This window comes from Lepisosteus oculatus, unplaced genomic scaffold (genome assembly GCF_040954835.1).
Source record: "Lepisosteus oculatus isolate fLepOcu1 unplaced genomic scaffold, fLepOcu1.hap2 HAP2_SCAFFOLD_45, whole genome shotgun sequence".
Lineage (NCBI taxonomy): Eukaryota > Metazoa > Chordata > Actinopteri > Semionotiformes > Lepisosteidae > Lepisosteus > Lepisosteus oculatus.
In genome coordinates, this window is record NW_027167988.1 from 1,008,646 (window position 1) to 1,021,175 (window position 12,530).

A 12,530-nucleotide genomic window follows, 5' to 3' on the forward strand; every position below is an offset into this window, starting at 1 on the left:
CGGAGCGCGCACTTTGTGGGGGGCGGGGGACCGCGTTCGCGCTCTGCCCCCGGTCTCTTGCGCGAGTACTAAATCTCACGGACAGGGGGGCCTCGTCATTGATTGTTACAGGTGAGACGGGGATTAGGAGGAGACCCCGACTGATGGGTAAAGGGGAGCACTAACACCAGAGGGACACCCCCGGCGTCTCTTTTTGAGAGACGCCCTGGGGTTTCCTAATGGCCAAGGAGGGTCGGGACCTCGGTTTGACGCCTCCCCCGAAGGACGGCGCCTGTTTGTGCAGCAGAGTGTCGCCATCAGGAGGCTGGGGCGTAAGAGAGCCACACAGCCCGCAGGGTGAGCGCTCCCTACTGGTCCCAGTCACACCTCTTGCAGGAGCAGCAGCAACCGGAGCTTTTCCGGGGTGGAATCTCCCATCCGGGTGCCGGCCAGGCTCACACCTGCTGGGCTGCCCCGGGGGTGAGCCCAGTCGAGAGTCGCAGGGCCAGATCTAGTCACCGGGGAGAAACGATACAAGTGAAGGATTGCTCGGCTCTCGGCACTTGAAAAGACCGACAAATGTCTCGTTCCCGCCGGAGCTGAATGTACCCGCATGTGTGGTGTCGTCTTCTTCCCCCGCCCCGCTGTGTTTGCTGTATTGTCTCTGAAGCCGGCCCCCCCGAGACGAGACGGGCTGTTCCTGTGCCCCAATTAACACTTTACAGGTGCCATTCCCCGGCATTGTGGCCATTGTCGGTGCTCACACGCGATAAGATAAGGCGGAGGAGAGCGGGGCATGCCTAGCGGCAGACATTCAAGGAGGGGGCAGGGCGAGGTGAGGTGAGGTGCGACACGCCGGAGCCCCGACGCAGCTAATGCGGAGCACTTGTTGGACTGGCATCGAAAGGACGTGTGCGTACGGAGCGAGCCTTCCCTGCGGCGGAGCGCGGGAACTTTCTCCCCCCCTCCCGCTGCAGGAGTTGTGTGCGCTGCAGCGGTGCCGAGAGAAAAGCACAGAAGGCAGCAGGCTCTGGAGAGCAGGTAAGAGACGGAGCCTTGTGGGCAGGCGAGCAGGCCCGTTTTTTGGAAATTGCTGAAAAGGTTTGTTCGGTGTGTGGCAGGCGCACGTCGCGAGCTTGCGTGGCGATCTGCCGGTCTGGAGTTATGCAAATGAGGCCGAATTGCATCCCGGGACATGCTGCGAATGCGCAACGGCGACTGCAGATGTGTAGGAAACGGCGCGCTCGTTTTCTCGTTTTGCCCACACTTTTGAGTGTTAGTGTGGCGTGTGAGTGTGTGAAAGAGTGGGCCCAGCAGGAGGCGGTGGCGTGCGGGGCGAGGAGGTGGCCTAGGCTGCACGATTTGTGCTGTGGGTGCGGGCCGCTTGCAGGGGCCTGTTTAACTCATACTTACCTGGCAGGGGAGATACCTTGATCAAGAAGGAGGTTCACCCAGGGCGAGGCTCGGCCATTGCACTCCGGCTGTGTTGACCCCTGCGAATTCCCCAAATGTGGGAATCTCGACTGCATAATTTCTGGTAGTGGGGGACTGCGTTCGCGCTCTCCCCTGATGTGCTTGGTCCAAAATCAGATACGGGAGGGTTAGGACACCACGAGCTGCGTGGCTGCGGAAGGATCCCGGTTCGACAGGAGTGGACGCCGCTGCTGGTTCTCGCTGGCTTTTAGTTAGGGGTCCGGAGAAGCATCTCAAGCTAGTTCCACTACTCCTTCCGGACGTTCATTCCCTTTTCAAAGTCAGTCGTTTTGCTGTAGTCTGCGTTCTTTAGGCTGATTATCGAGGTTAGCCTTTATTTGGTCATGGGGGGCCTCGGTACTGTATGCTGAGTCTAAAGACAGTTTCACCCGTTTTCTGATTGCTCGGTTCTGTACCAGTGCAGACATGTCAAACAGTGAATGGCTGTACCTCTACTGTATCCGTGCTCAATGAATGAAATCGGTAACAAATGAATATATGTCTAGTTATACAAAAAACGAGTGGTTTATCGACTCATCTTCATTTGCAGATTTAGAGGCAGCTTCGATATTCGTTTTACAGACGGGTTTTTTTTTTTGAATATGGGTCACACACATGCCACAGCAACAAAACATCTCTAGAGATGAGGCTATAGATCACCTTTCCATCCTGCAGGTTTTCCTCCCAAAGCCTACGGCACCAACGGCGACCCCTGCTGGCCGGGAGAGCAAAAGCTTACAGCACCTGGTATTCCCAGGCAGTCTCCCATCCAAGTACTAACCAGGCCTGACGCTGCTTAGCTTCCGAGATCAGAAGAGATCGGGCGTGTTCAGGGTGGTGTGGCCGTAAGCGAAAGCCCCACCGCCTGACTCGCTACTTGAAGCTGTGTGTGGCGGGGGTTCCGTGCCCCCCGAGCGGGACTGAAGGATCGTTCGTGTGCCACTCTTTGGAAAGGAGCTGCTTTCCAAATCGCATTGCGTGCCTGGATGTTGGCGAATGCGCTCCCTTGTGTTGGCACGTCCCGCACTGGAGGAGGACAAACAATCTGCACGGAGGAGCACCAGGCAAGTCTTCAGTGCACAGCACTCTGGAAACATTTCGGGGCTGTCGCGTGTTTATTTCAGCACGTAAAGCGCACCGGTCCAACACTTCGGCCGGGCGCGCGGCGCCTCCGCCCTCTTGCTGCCCCTGCAGCTGCTTCACTTTTCCCTTTAGTTGCCATCGATTTTTTTGTAGTGCTATACATATACGATTGAGGTATCTTAGAGTTCTCCTTCGATGACCCAGCACTCTCTTTTCTTTTCCCAGTGTTACTCATATCGGACTTTTTAAACCTAAAAAAAAAATCGTTTTTTTTTCTTTCAATTATAACTGAAGTTTAAACAACTAGTGTTAAGTCCTTATTTTTCTGTAGTCAAAAAAAGCAAAAATTAACATTCAGGTCATGAAAAACTCAAAAAAACTCCCCAACCACTAAACTTTACCTCCCACCTGAGCGCCATCTTGAACGCCCCTACCACCAGAGAATGCTCACGATTTCGGAAGCTGTCTCCGGGACGTGCTGATTCCACACATCCTGAATAAATCATGTTATTGTTATTTGCTGTAGCTAGACGTTCAAATGAGTTTCATGGCCAGATGGACTGTTTCCTCCAGCGGTATAATATTGCAGTGAGACAGCACGATGCCTGCAAGACTATGTCACGCTAAACGCCACAGATTGTGTTTGTCCGTTCGTGTCAGTCGTCCCGCAGCCACGGGAAGTGGGACACAAACATGCTGCAATGCTTTCAAGACGTTAGGATTTGTTTGTGCAACATCCAAGAGGAGTACTTGTGGCTTGAATGTGAACTGTACGTGCCCGCCCCCTTTCCTCTGTAGTGCATAAGTTCCTCCCGGCATGCCCTTCGTCATTGTTCTGTCATCTTGTATTTAAAGGGTTGTATTTCTGCTGCTGAAAATAAGCAACGGTTTTCTCACAACGCCCTTTGTTCCCAACGGAGCCCTTGTCTGCCATGAAATTCTTCAAAACCTCAAGCTAGAAGAAGAAGAAGACGACAAATATGAAGCGTTATAGCAACGACATGCCATGACACGATCGATAACGATTTCCATAGGATCCCCGCGGTTGCCTGGCAACCGTCAGCTTTGCGCAGTGGCAGTATCGTAGCCTGTGAGGGTTAGCCGAGGCGTGATTATTGCTAGTTGAAAACTTTTCCCAATACCCCGCTTCCGCCGGTTTGCAATACAATCGGCGAAAGCAATTTTTGACAGTCTCGTCAGAGACTGAGCAAGGTGTTTAAAGACAGATTTGGTCACGGTGATATCATGGTAGAAAGAAACGAACTTGTTACGTGTCAACTGAAACGCTCTTTCAGCTTTATGCAGAGAACAGCGTCTGTCGAGATTACTTTTGTGTCAGCGCGAAACGCCGTGTGCTTGTCAGTATGATTTCATATTGCTCGTAGCGGCGCCTGGCTTTTGTCTGTCAAACGTTAGGTTGCGCTTCTTCATGCTGCATCGTCGGCATGAGTGGAGCATTTTAAACGTCTGTACTTACTGCGCCCCATAAGAAATGGTTTGTCCCCATTCAAAAGAGATTGTGCGATGTCCTGCAGCGTTCGCAAAGCAAACCTTTGACAGTTTGAAAAGAGGAATTTATTCTGCTTCCTGTGCGTGCAGTAGTTACAAAGTTGAACGTCTTTACACGATCTGCTGCAGTTTTCAGTGGGTGGGCTTTGTCAAATGGCTTGGAAAAACGCACTGTGTTTCGGCTCGGGAAACATCATGAGCAGTGTCCTGCATGTTTTCTGTGTATAGCTGTCTTTTAACGCATACAGAATTCATTCGAAATCATTGATTTCTCCAATTAACAAGGGTCTCTTTTTGAACCTGCCAGAAGCATTCTTTCAATGTAACAGATTTACTCCGGGGAAGGGCAGCATGACATTGAGAGTAGCTCAAGCTTTCAGCACCTTTATCTGACTGCATGTATGCAGACACTGCTCAGAATCCCCTGTAAGATTCTCCTTCAATTCCGTTTTGCAGTGCTTTAGCTCTTTCAAAAGGCTTCGCTTTGCTAGTCACAATCCAAGGCTCATGACAGCATTTGAAAACATTCGTAACTGCGTTGGCCGGGAATCGAACCTGGGTTAACTGCTTTGAAGGCAGCTATGCGCAACACTGGCTCGCTCCAGAATAAATCTCACGTCGAGGGCATATTTTTTTCCATTTTACCGTGAGTCGGGCTCAGCTGCACAGAGGAGAGAGCAGAGCAATGAGGTCACGGGGACAGGGGAGTCACACGCTGGCGGTTTGAATACGCGGAAGATCACTGAGGGATCCACAGTATATGGACCCTCCGTGCGCCATCAGTCCGCACTCCGGACTCTGAATCCTGCCATCCGAGTTAAGATCTCGGCGGAACCTGAGGCGCAGTTCCTTCTTAAAACGTAATCTGGTGAGCATTTCTAGAATCGTACTTGTATAGATGCAGCCTTTAATGTGTTGCTAGGTTAAAATTGATGACTTCTTGTATTTCAGTAGGCAACTGCCCTCTTGATTTCGGATTTAATTTCTTTATTACAGGGGCGCTTTTATGAAGACAGAGTCATGTTCAGGTACTTTGCTTGATGGAGGAAGCTCATTTCGGACTCTGTGATCTGCTCACCTGGAAAGGTCTGCTATACTACTACAAGAGAGAAGTAGAGTCTGGAAGAAGGGACAATTTTATGATGCTTTGGAAGATAATGTTTTTTTTTTCTTATACTGAAAATGAAAGGTAGTTGTTTCTATATGGACTCAGTCTTTGGAATTTGTATATATATATTTCAGTGATCCCTCAGCCATTCCTTCTGTATTGTAATTCAATTTCTCTTTTAAAATTCCTTCCCCACTTCTAGGACCTGCAGTTGCTGAACTCCACAATGGCTTCTATTGGAAAGTCTGTGACTGAGACCAAGTGTTCACTTTTTTATGAAACCATTATTTATTTAGGAGCAATGAGCAATTCTTATATAAATGCAATAAAATCATTATGCTCAAACTATGAGAGAGAAAATTAAGGATAATTTAAGAAATCAGTCTTAGCTTGTTTCTATACACAGATGGTATTATTTATTTTCAAAGGAAACCCACGAGGATTCCCCTGGTGTGCAAGATGTGCCTGAATACTCTTGATCAGCTTCCTGCTCACTTGAAGAGGGCGTGTATGAAGCACGCCACGGCAGAAAACATCAGGATGGCCTCTCAACAGGCGAGGGAGGACATGATGAATCACCTGAAGAACGGGGTCATCGTGGATTACCACAGAATAGAGATCGTGTCTGGTGAGGCAAACAGGATAGTGGTTGTAAGACTGCTAGAGTCCTTGGGCCTTTTTGTACATGGGAAGCCTGAAGACACATTGGCAAGGTGAGATATTTTTAATCTGTAAGGCTTCTGTAGTTTCTTTTTGAAATCATTGTTACAACATATTATGTAAAAGCATGTTGAAAAGAATCTACCTGCATTCCAGCGGCCCTGAGCAAGAGGCCGCAGTCCAGGAGGAAGAGATGCCAGAGGCTGCTCTAGAAACTGAAACAGAAGCGGATAAGGAAGGGGAAGATGTGAGCTCTGAAGAACTCTATCAGCAGTAAGACTTTTTATTTTTCAGATGTATCTATTTTTTACTAAAATTCTAATTTGTCTTATAGGTATAAAATGTTTAAACCGGTGTTTTATATCCTTACAGGCCCTGAGTAGTTAAAAAGTATCAGCAGGCCGGAAGAGAGTGGCCCAAGCTGGACTCTATAGAAAGCACTCCCTGGATGCTCCTCTCCTGATTGGATTCAAACAGTACCTTACCAAGGATCTGGGAGTGGCAAATTATTCTCAGGAGGTATTTATTTTTTAAAGGCATTTAAAATTAAGCAATGGTATCTTCATTGTAAATGTTTTTATTTCTTAGCTTAAAATTCACCCATGTGAAATGATGTCAGCCATAAACATCATGACTCTATATTTCCTACCTGAATCTATTCTACTTAAATTATTACATTATACACAATTTGAGTTCATTTTAAAAAGTAAAAGGTAATGAAAGGAATGCATTTTCATAAGAAAGATAATACCGATATGCATGTGATAATCTTCCTTATATCATGTAGTGCATCATTTGGACACTTTGTGGGCTTCAAATACAAAGAAAATCATGTTCTATGGTACAAGATAAATACAAAACTTAAGCTTTTATTTTAATTAGATTTCTTTATAAAGCATAAGCAATCATTTATTACATCGCTTCTTGAATTAAATCTTTTGACAAGAGGTAAGACTTCTGTTACATTTAAACCCATGTTTAGCTGTGTTTTTTAGATTTAACTGAACCAATTTCTGTGTGTGATAATGTCCTTGAATTCTGACAACATCACACTAAATTACATGATATAAAACAGCTAATGTTTCTAGAGATAAAGTTTCTGAGATGCTTCTAATTACTTTTTATTACCAGGGACAGTTTAATTCACCTTGTACAGTACTGTAAGACCAAGATGCTTTTTTTAAAAGTTATTTAACATTTTATAGAACTTTGTCTACTATGGCAACATGATGTGCTTGGTGAAACTTGGAAAAATACTGCTTGGCCACTTATCTTAAGATAAAGATAGGATAAAGGTTTATCTTTTGCACCTACCTGACCCCCAGGGAAGGCCAATGCTTTCTAAGTTGATGGTTCCCTACAGTAGACTGTACTTTAATTTCAAAGGTAATGTATATTGACCCAAATCAGTTTTGGAATCCAATCTACTGACGAGATGGAGCACATCCTTTTTTCAGGATTTTAGCATCATACGTTTGGTATATTTAGTCCCTAATGCTGAAAGAAATGATCATAGAACATTTGGACACTTTGTGGGCTTGAAATACAAAGCAAATCATGTTCTATGGTACAAGATAAATACAAAACTTAAGCTTTTATTTTAATTAGATTTGTTTATAAAGCATAAGCAATCATTTATTACATTAATATATGTAAAAATAACATTTTAGCATCATACGTTTAGTATATTTAGTCCCTAATGCTGAAAGAAATGATCATAGAACATGACATCTAACCTTACCTGCGGTGTTTTTAATCCCTATTGCTCAATGCACGGTGAAAGCATTCCATACATGTGTCTGACAATGAGGAATGGGCCCCTGAGACAGTCATTTGCCTGTTTCACAAATGATCGTATTTTACTAGAGATTCTGCTTGGGATTCAGATGTGCATTCGGACAGCAATCCCTTTCAAGAAATGATATGTTCTGGATGAGGTCAAAGGTGCTGGAACACTGTATCTAGGATGTGTTTGCAGAGACTGTGTGTCTCCTGCTTCAACGCAGTGATAAACAGATGTGCTCCTTTAATTTATTGGTACATGCCCAGGGCAGTAAGCAGTCTGAGGATTTATTTCCAGATGGCATAGAGCAGTGAAGCAGTGAAGTAGTGCAAAACACTGGATCATTATATTATTAGAATCTATTCTACTTAAATTATTACATTATACTCAATTTGAGTTCATTTTAAAAAGTAAAAGGTAATGAAAGGAATGCATTTTCATAAGAAAGATAATACCGATATGCATGTGATAATCTTCCTTATATCATGTAGTGCGTCATTTGGACACTTTGTGGGCTTGAAATACAAAGAAAATCATGTTCTATGGTACAAGATAAATACAAAACTTAAGCTTTTATTTTAATTAGATTTGTTTCTAAAGCATAAGCAATCATTTATTACATTAATATATGTGAAAATAACATTTTAGCATCATATGTTTAGTATATTTAGTCCCTAATGCCGAAAGAAATGATCATTTGTTTAACAGGGTCTGTCTCAAAGGATGCAGTACTCCTGAAGGGTCTCAAACCCTACATTTCGGATGCCTAGCTGTATCCCTCACATGTGGCACCTCAGAATGACTTCTAACCTTACCTGTGGTGTATTCAGTCCCTATTGCTCAATGCACGGTGTACATACTGCATACATGTGTCTTGAGAATGAGGAATGGGCCCCTGAGACAGTCATTTGCCTGTTTCACAAACAGGGACCTGGACCTAGACCTGGCCCGTACAGGGCTCAAACCCGCGACCTTGGCGTTATTAGCACCACGCTCTAACCAACTGAGCTAACCAGCCTCACGACAGTGCTCCTCTCTGTGCTGCAAAAAATCAAACTCAGGGAATTTCTTTTGTCCTCCTTTGAATAGAAAGCCGTGTAATCAGTGTACGGGCTTTCTCGTGCAGTTTCATGGTTCTTGTAACCCAAATCCTACACTGGCCTGAAGTGCCCCCCCATTTCACAGCATTTTTCAGCTGATTTAAAATGTACCTAAAGGAGAAGCATTATTGAAGACCATCAATTACCAAGAGCTTTTGTCAAAGGTTTTGGTGGTCATTTTGAATGACCACAGAGCGCTGTGACCTCGGTTTTACATCTCATCCAAAAGACAGCGCCCTTTTACAACACAGTATCTCCGTCACTATACTGGGGCATTGGGACCCGCACAGACCTCAGGGTGAGCGCCCCCCCGCCGGCACCATTAACACCGCTTCCAGCTGGAAGCTTTGTTTTTCCCTGTAGCTCATCCTCATCCAGGTACTGACCTGGCTCACACCTGCTTAGCTTCAGTGGGTTTTCAGTTGCGAGTTGCAAGGGGATGCAAGTGATGGAGCCGCTCGCTGCAAAAGCCACTGCATTGGCTGGGAATCGAACCCGAGCCTCCCGCGTGGCAGGCGAGAATTCTACCACTGAACCACCAATGCTCAGTGCCTGGACCTTCAAAAAAGACGCTTTTTTGGTGCTCTGTGCAAAACGCGTCGACATCTGCTTCCAGCTGCAAAATGCCATTTGCGGACGCTGAAGAACTTATTTCTAAGGCAGCGGGTACAAGCGATTGGGCGTTTTAAAACCACCAGGAACAGCAAAGAGGCGCGCTTCTTTGCTTGTGCCGAAACACACCGACTGAAAGCGGACAACGTAGTCGGCAGGATTGGAACCTGTGCGGGGAGACCCCAATGGATTTCTAGTCCATTGCCTTAACCACTCAGCCACGACTACAGCAAGCCCCACTGCCGCTGCGTTCTTGCTACAATCTTACCTGGATCGCGAGGCGCCGGCGGAAGCCTATTTCAAAGTCGTTCTCCGTTTCAAAAAAACATTTCCAAAATACAAGCCTTGCAGACAGACACGCCTCAGAGGACTTAAGGGTGGCTTCATGTCGGAATGATAAAGTCTCCCCGTCCGGACATGAAAAGGCCACTTTGTTACACACAAAAAAAGAATCAACAACAGAGAAATGCCCACAAGCATTTGAAAAGCCGCACCACGTCGCACTTGAAATAGCTCTTACATTAGTGGTAGACACAGGAATCGCCTTTTTATTTACGCTCTTACCAACGCGATGGAAAGCAAAACAAAGCAAAGCAGAGCAAAACAAAACGAACAAACGAAAACCCTCACGTCCTGCACTTGCATATAACCCCGTTACGTGCCCAAGCGGTATTGTACGTCATCCTAGCACTGCACCCCGGGTCGTACGGTATATGGGAACGAGCACACGCCACGAATCGTCTTGAATCACTCCCTACAGCTGTAAGGCGCCTTGAAGCGTGCACCCCCAACATTCTTCTTTGCGCATCTGTGAAAGGTAAACTCTTGAGCAAACTCTGAACCAGCTCTAAGGAAACTAATCCGATTAGACGTTACTTTGACTCATCTTCTTACGCTCAGTGCCGGATTGCTCAAACTCCAGCTAGGGTTAGGGTTAGCATTCCCACGCTACTTAGACACTTTGTTTACGCTCAGTGCTGGATTTTGGGAACTTCAGGACGAGTGGGAATTTTCTCCTATCTGTCCATTCTGTTTTGTTTTGGAGACTCTTGGCTGCCTATGTTGTTCAGTGCACCGTGAAGGAAACATTTTCCAAAACTGTGTCAGCTCAAAAGTTGTAAGAAAACCTCTCCAGGTGCTTTAACTCTCTTCATTTTTGTCATTTAATGTGACACTCGATGTATAACTGGAGCCTCACATATGCAAATGGTGAGGCTCCAGTTCGACACCCAGTTCCACACGACTTTACAGTATATGACAAAAGCATGGCAGACTGTGCCGGACCAGCTGGTAACTTCCGCTTATTTTGACCATATTAAACATTGGAAATCTTCCCACTTGCATTTGTGACACTTGATTTTGGCTCCACCTAAGACACTCTTAAATCTTCAAACACTTTTCTCTTCTCCCGCAACACACTTGTCTGTCGGCACTATGTGGCAGCGTTGCATGACAACCCATCTCACCACGGAAAGGAACCTAACAGCTTTGGTAAGAGAGTAGAATTACCTGAAGAACTGCTTTCCATGGAAGCAGGACCAAGCGATGTAGCATTTTTATAGTACCAGGAAAGGAGAAGCGGCACTTCGCCTTTGCCGCACAGGCACAAGGTGACGTGCGGCAGACGCCGTAGTCGGCAGGATTCGAACCTGAGCGGGGAGTCCCCAATGGATTTCAAATCCATCGCCTTAACTACTCGGCCACGACTACAGCGAGCTCGCCGCCGCCGCATTCCTCCTATAATCTAACACGGAGTGCGAGGTGGCTGCGGAAACCTTTTTAAAGTCGCTCTCTGTTAAAAAAAAAACCTTTCACAAGATACATGCCGGCAGACAGACACGCCTCAGAGGGTTTAAGGCTGGCTTCACGTTCAAATGATAAAGTCTCCCCGTCCGGATGTCAAAATGCAACTTTGGCAGACAGAAAAAACATCAACAAACCACAAATGTGGACAAGGATTTTACAAGCTGCACCACACTGCACTTTCAAAAGCATTTATATTCGTGTTAGACGCAGGAATTGTCTTTGTTTTGCGCGCTTACGAACGCCATAGAAAACGAAACAAAACAAAAGCCCTCAGCTCCTGTACTTGATTATAACGCCGTTACGTGTCGAAGCAGGAATTTACGTCATCTTACCACTGCAACATGGGGAATAGAGGGAAATGAACACACGCTACGAATCGTCTCAATCACTCCCTAGAGTCGTAAGGCACATTGAAGGGTGCACCCCCATCATTAATCGTTGGGCCTCTGTAAAAGGAAAGCTGTTGAGCAGTCTTTGAAACAGCTCGGATGAAACACTTGATTGCTTCCATGTGCATCTGGAGCCCACTTCTTATTTTCACTTCACGCCGCCCAAAGCATTTCTAAAACAGGAGATTCGCGTTTGGGAATGCGCCCTGCCCTACAAATAAAACAGGTCTACGGGTCTGAAACCTGCTCCACGGAAAACAGTTCTGTTGCGCTTTTGATCAAAGGGAGATTCTCTGTTCTTACTTTTTGATTACATAACACCCAAAGGGGCTTCTTTGGAGCTGGATTCCAACCAGCATCCTAAAGTTTCTTGGCGGTATCCTTTACAGTCCTCTGTTCGGTCGACAAGGAACAGAAGGGGGCAGCTTTCCTCACACATACAGTGCAATGTACTGTAGTGTTCCCCTTCATTGAATTCGCAGTTCTGCATCAGACCTCTAACTCGTTTCCTTAGCTTGGATTTAAGCCACGAAGCAGGCTTCTACTGTATAAACGTCTAGAGGAATCACAAACTATTTGAGAGGCCATCATCCCAGGGGGAACTGACAAAGTCTATCCCTAAACACCTAGCGCAGTCTCTCGAGAGACTGTCAAAAATCGCTTTCTCCATTTGTGCTGCAAGTAAGTGAAAACGCGGTCTCAACCCAGAGCCACTTGGCAGCAGCGGCACGTAAATACTGTTACTACCACTGCTCGATACCAACGTTAGCCTACTATACCATGTTCAGCCACCGCTAGAAAATGTAAGGCTCTAGTACTGGAGCAAACAAAAGGAGAGCCAACGTCAAACGTAGAGAGCGACGAGGATGGGATTCGAACCCATGCGTGCAGAGCACAATGGATTAGCAGTCCATCGCCTTAACCACTCGGCCACCTCGTCGATGAAACTGGGCTGTCCAGACATGGGTTGGCGCGCTCCAGATGATCTTTTTCTTTTTTTTCCCTCGTACTCAAGGGTCCTTTTCCTG

At 46.2% G+C, this 12,530-nt stretch overlaps 5 non-coding genes across 5 annotated transcripts; 2 read left to right on the forward strand and 3 right to left on the reverse strand.

Moving 5' to 3' along the window:
- The first annotated feature begins 1,384 nt into the window (after positions 1 to 1,384).
- On the forward strand, positions 1,385 to 1,548 carry LOC138229385 (U1 spliceosomal RNA). Its single transcript, XR_011185805.1, has one exon. It is a non-coding gene; the product is annotated as a U1 spliceosomal RNA (small nuclear RNA).
- Positions 1,549 to 2,184: 636 nt separating this feature from the next.
- On the reverse strand, positions 2,185 to 2,303 carry LOC138229321 (5S ribosomal RNA). Its single transcript, XR_011185752.1, has one exon. It is a non-coding gene; the product is annotated as a 5S ribosomal RNA (ribosomal RNA).
- A 1,293-nt stretch (positions 2,304 to 3,596) lies between these two features.
- Positions 3,597 to 3,738, forward strand: LOC138229473 (U4 spliceosomal RNA). The gene has a single exon (XR_011185884.1). It is a non-coding gene; the product is annotated as a U4 spliceosomal RNA (small nuclear RNA).
- Positions 3,739 to 10,935: 7,197 nt separating this feature from the next.
- trnas-uga (transfer RNA serine (anticodon UGA)) lies at positions 10,936 to 11,017 on the reverse strand. Its single transcript has one exon. It is a non-coding gene; the product is annotated as a tRNA-Ser (tRNA).
- A 1,343-nt stretch (positions 11,018 to 12,360) lies between these two features.
- trnas-gcu (transfer RNA serine (anticodon GCU)) lies at positions 12,361 to 12,442 on the reverse strand. Its single transcript has one exon. It is a non-coding gene; the product is annotated as a tRNA-Ser (tRNA).
- Positions 12,443 to 12,530: the final 88 nt, after the last annotated feature.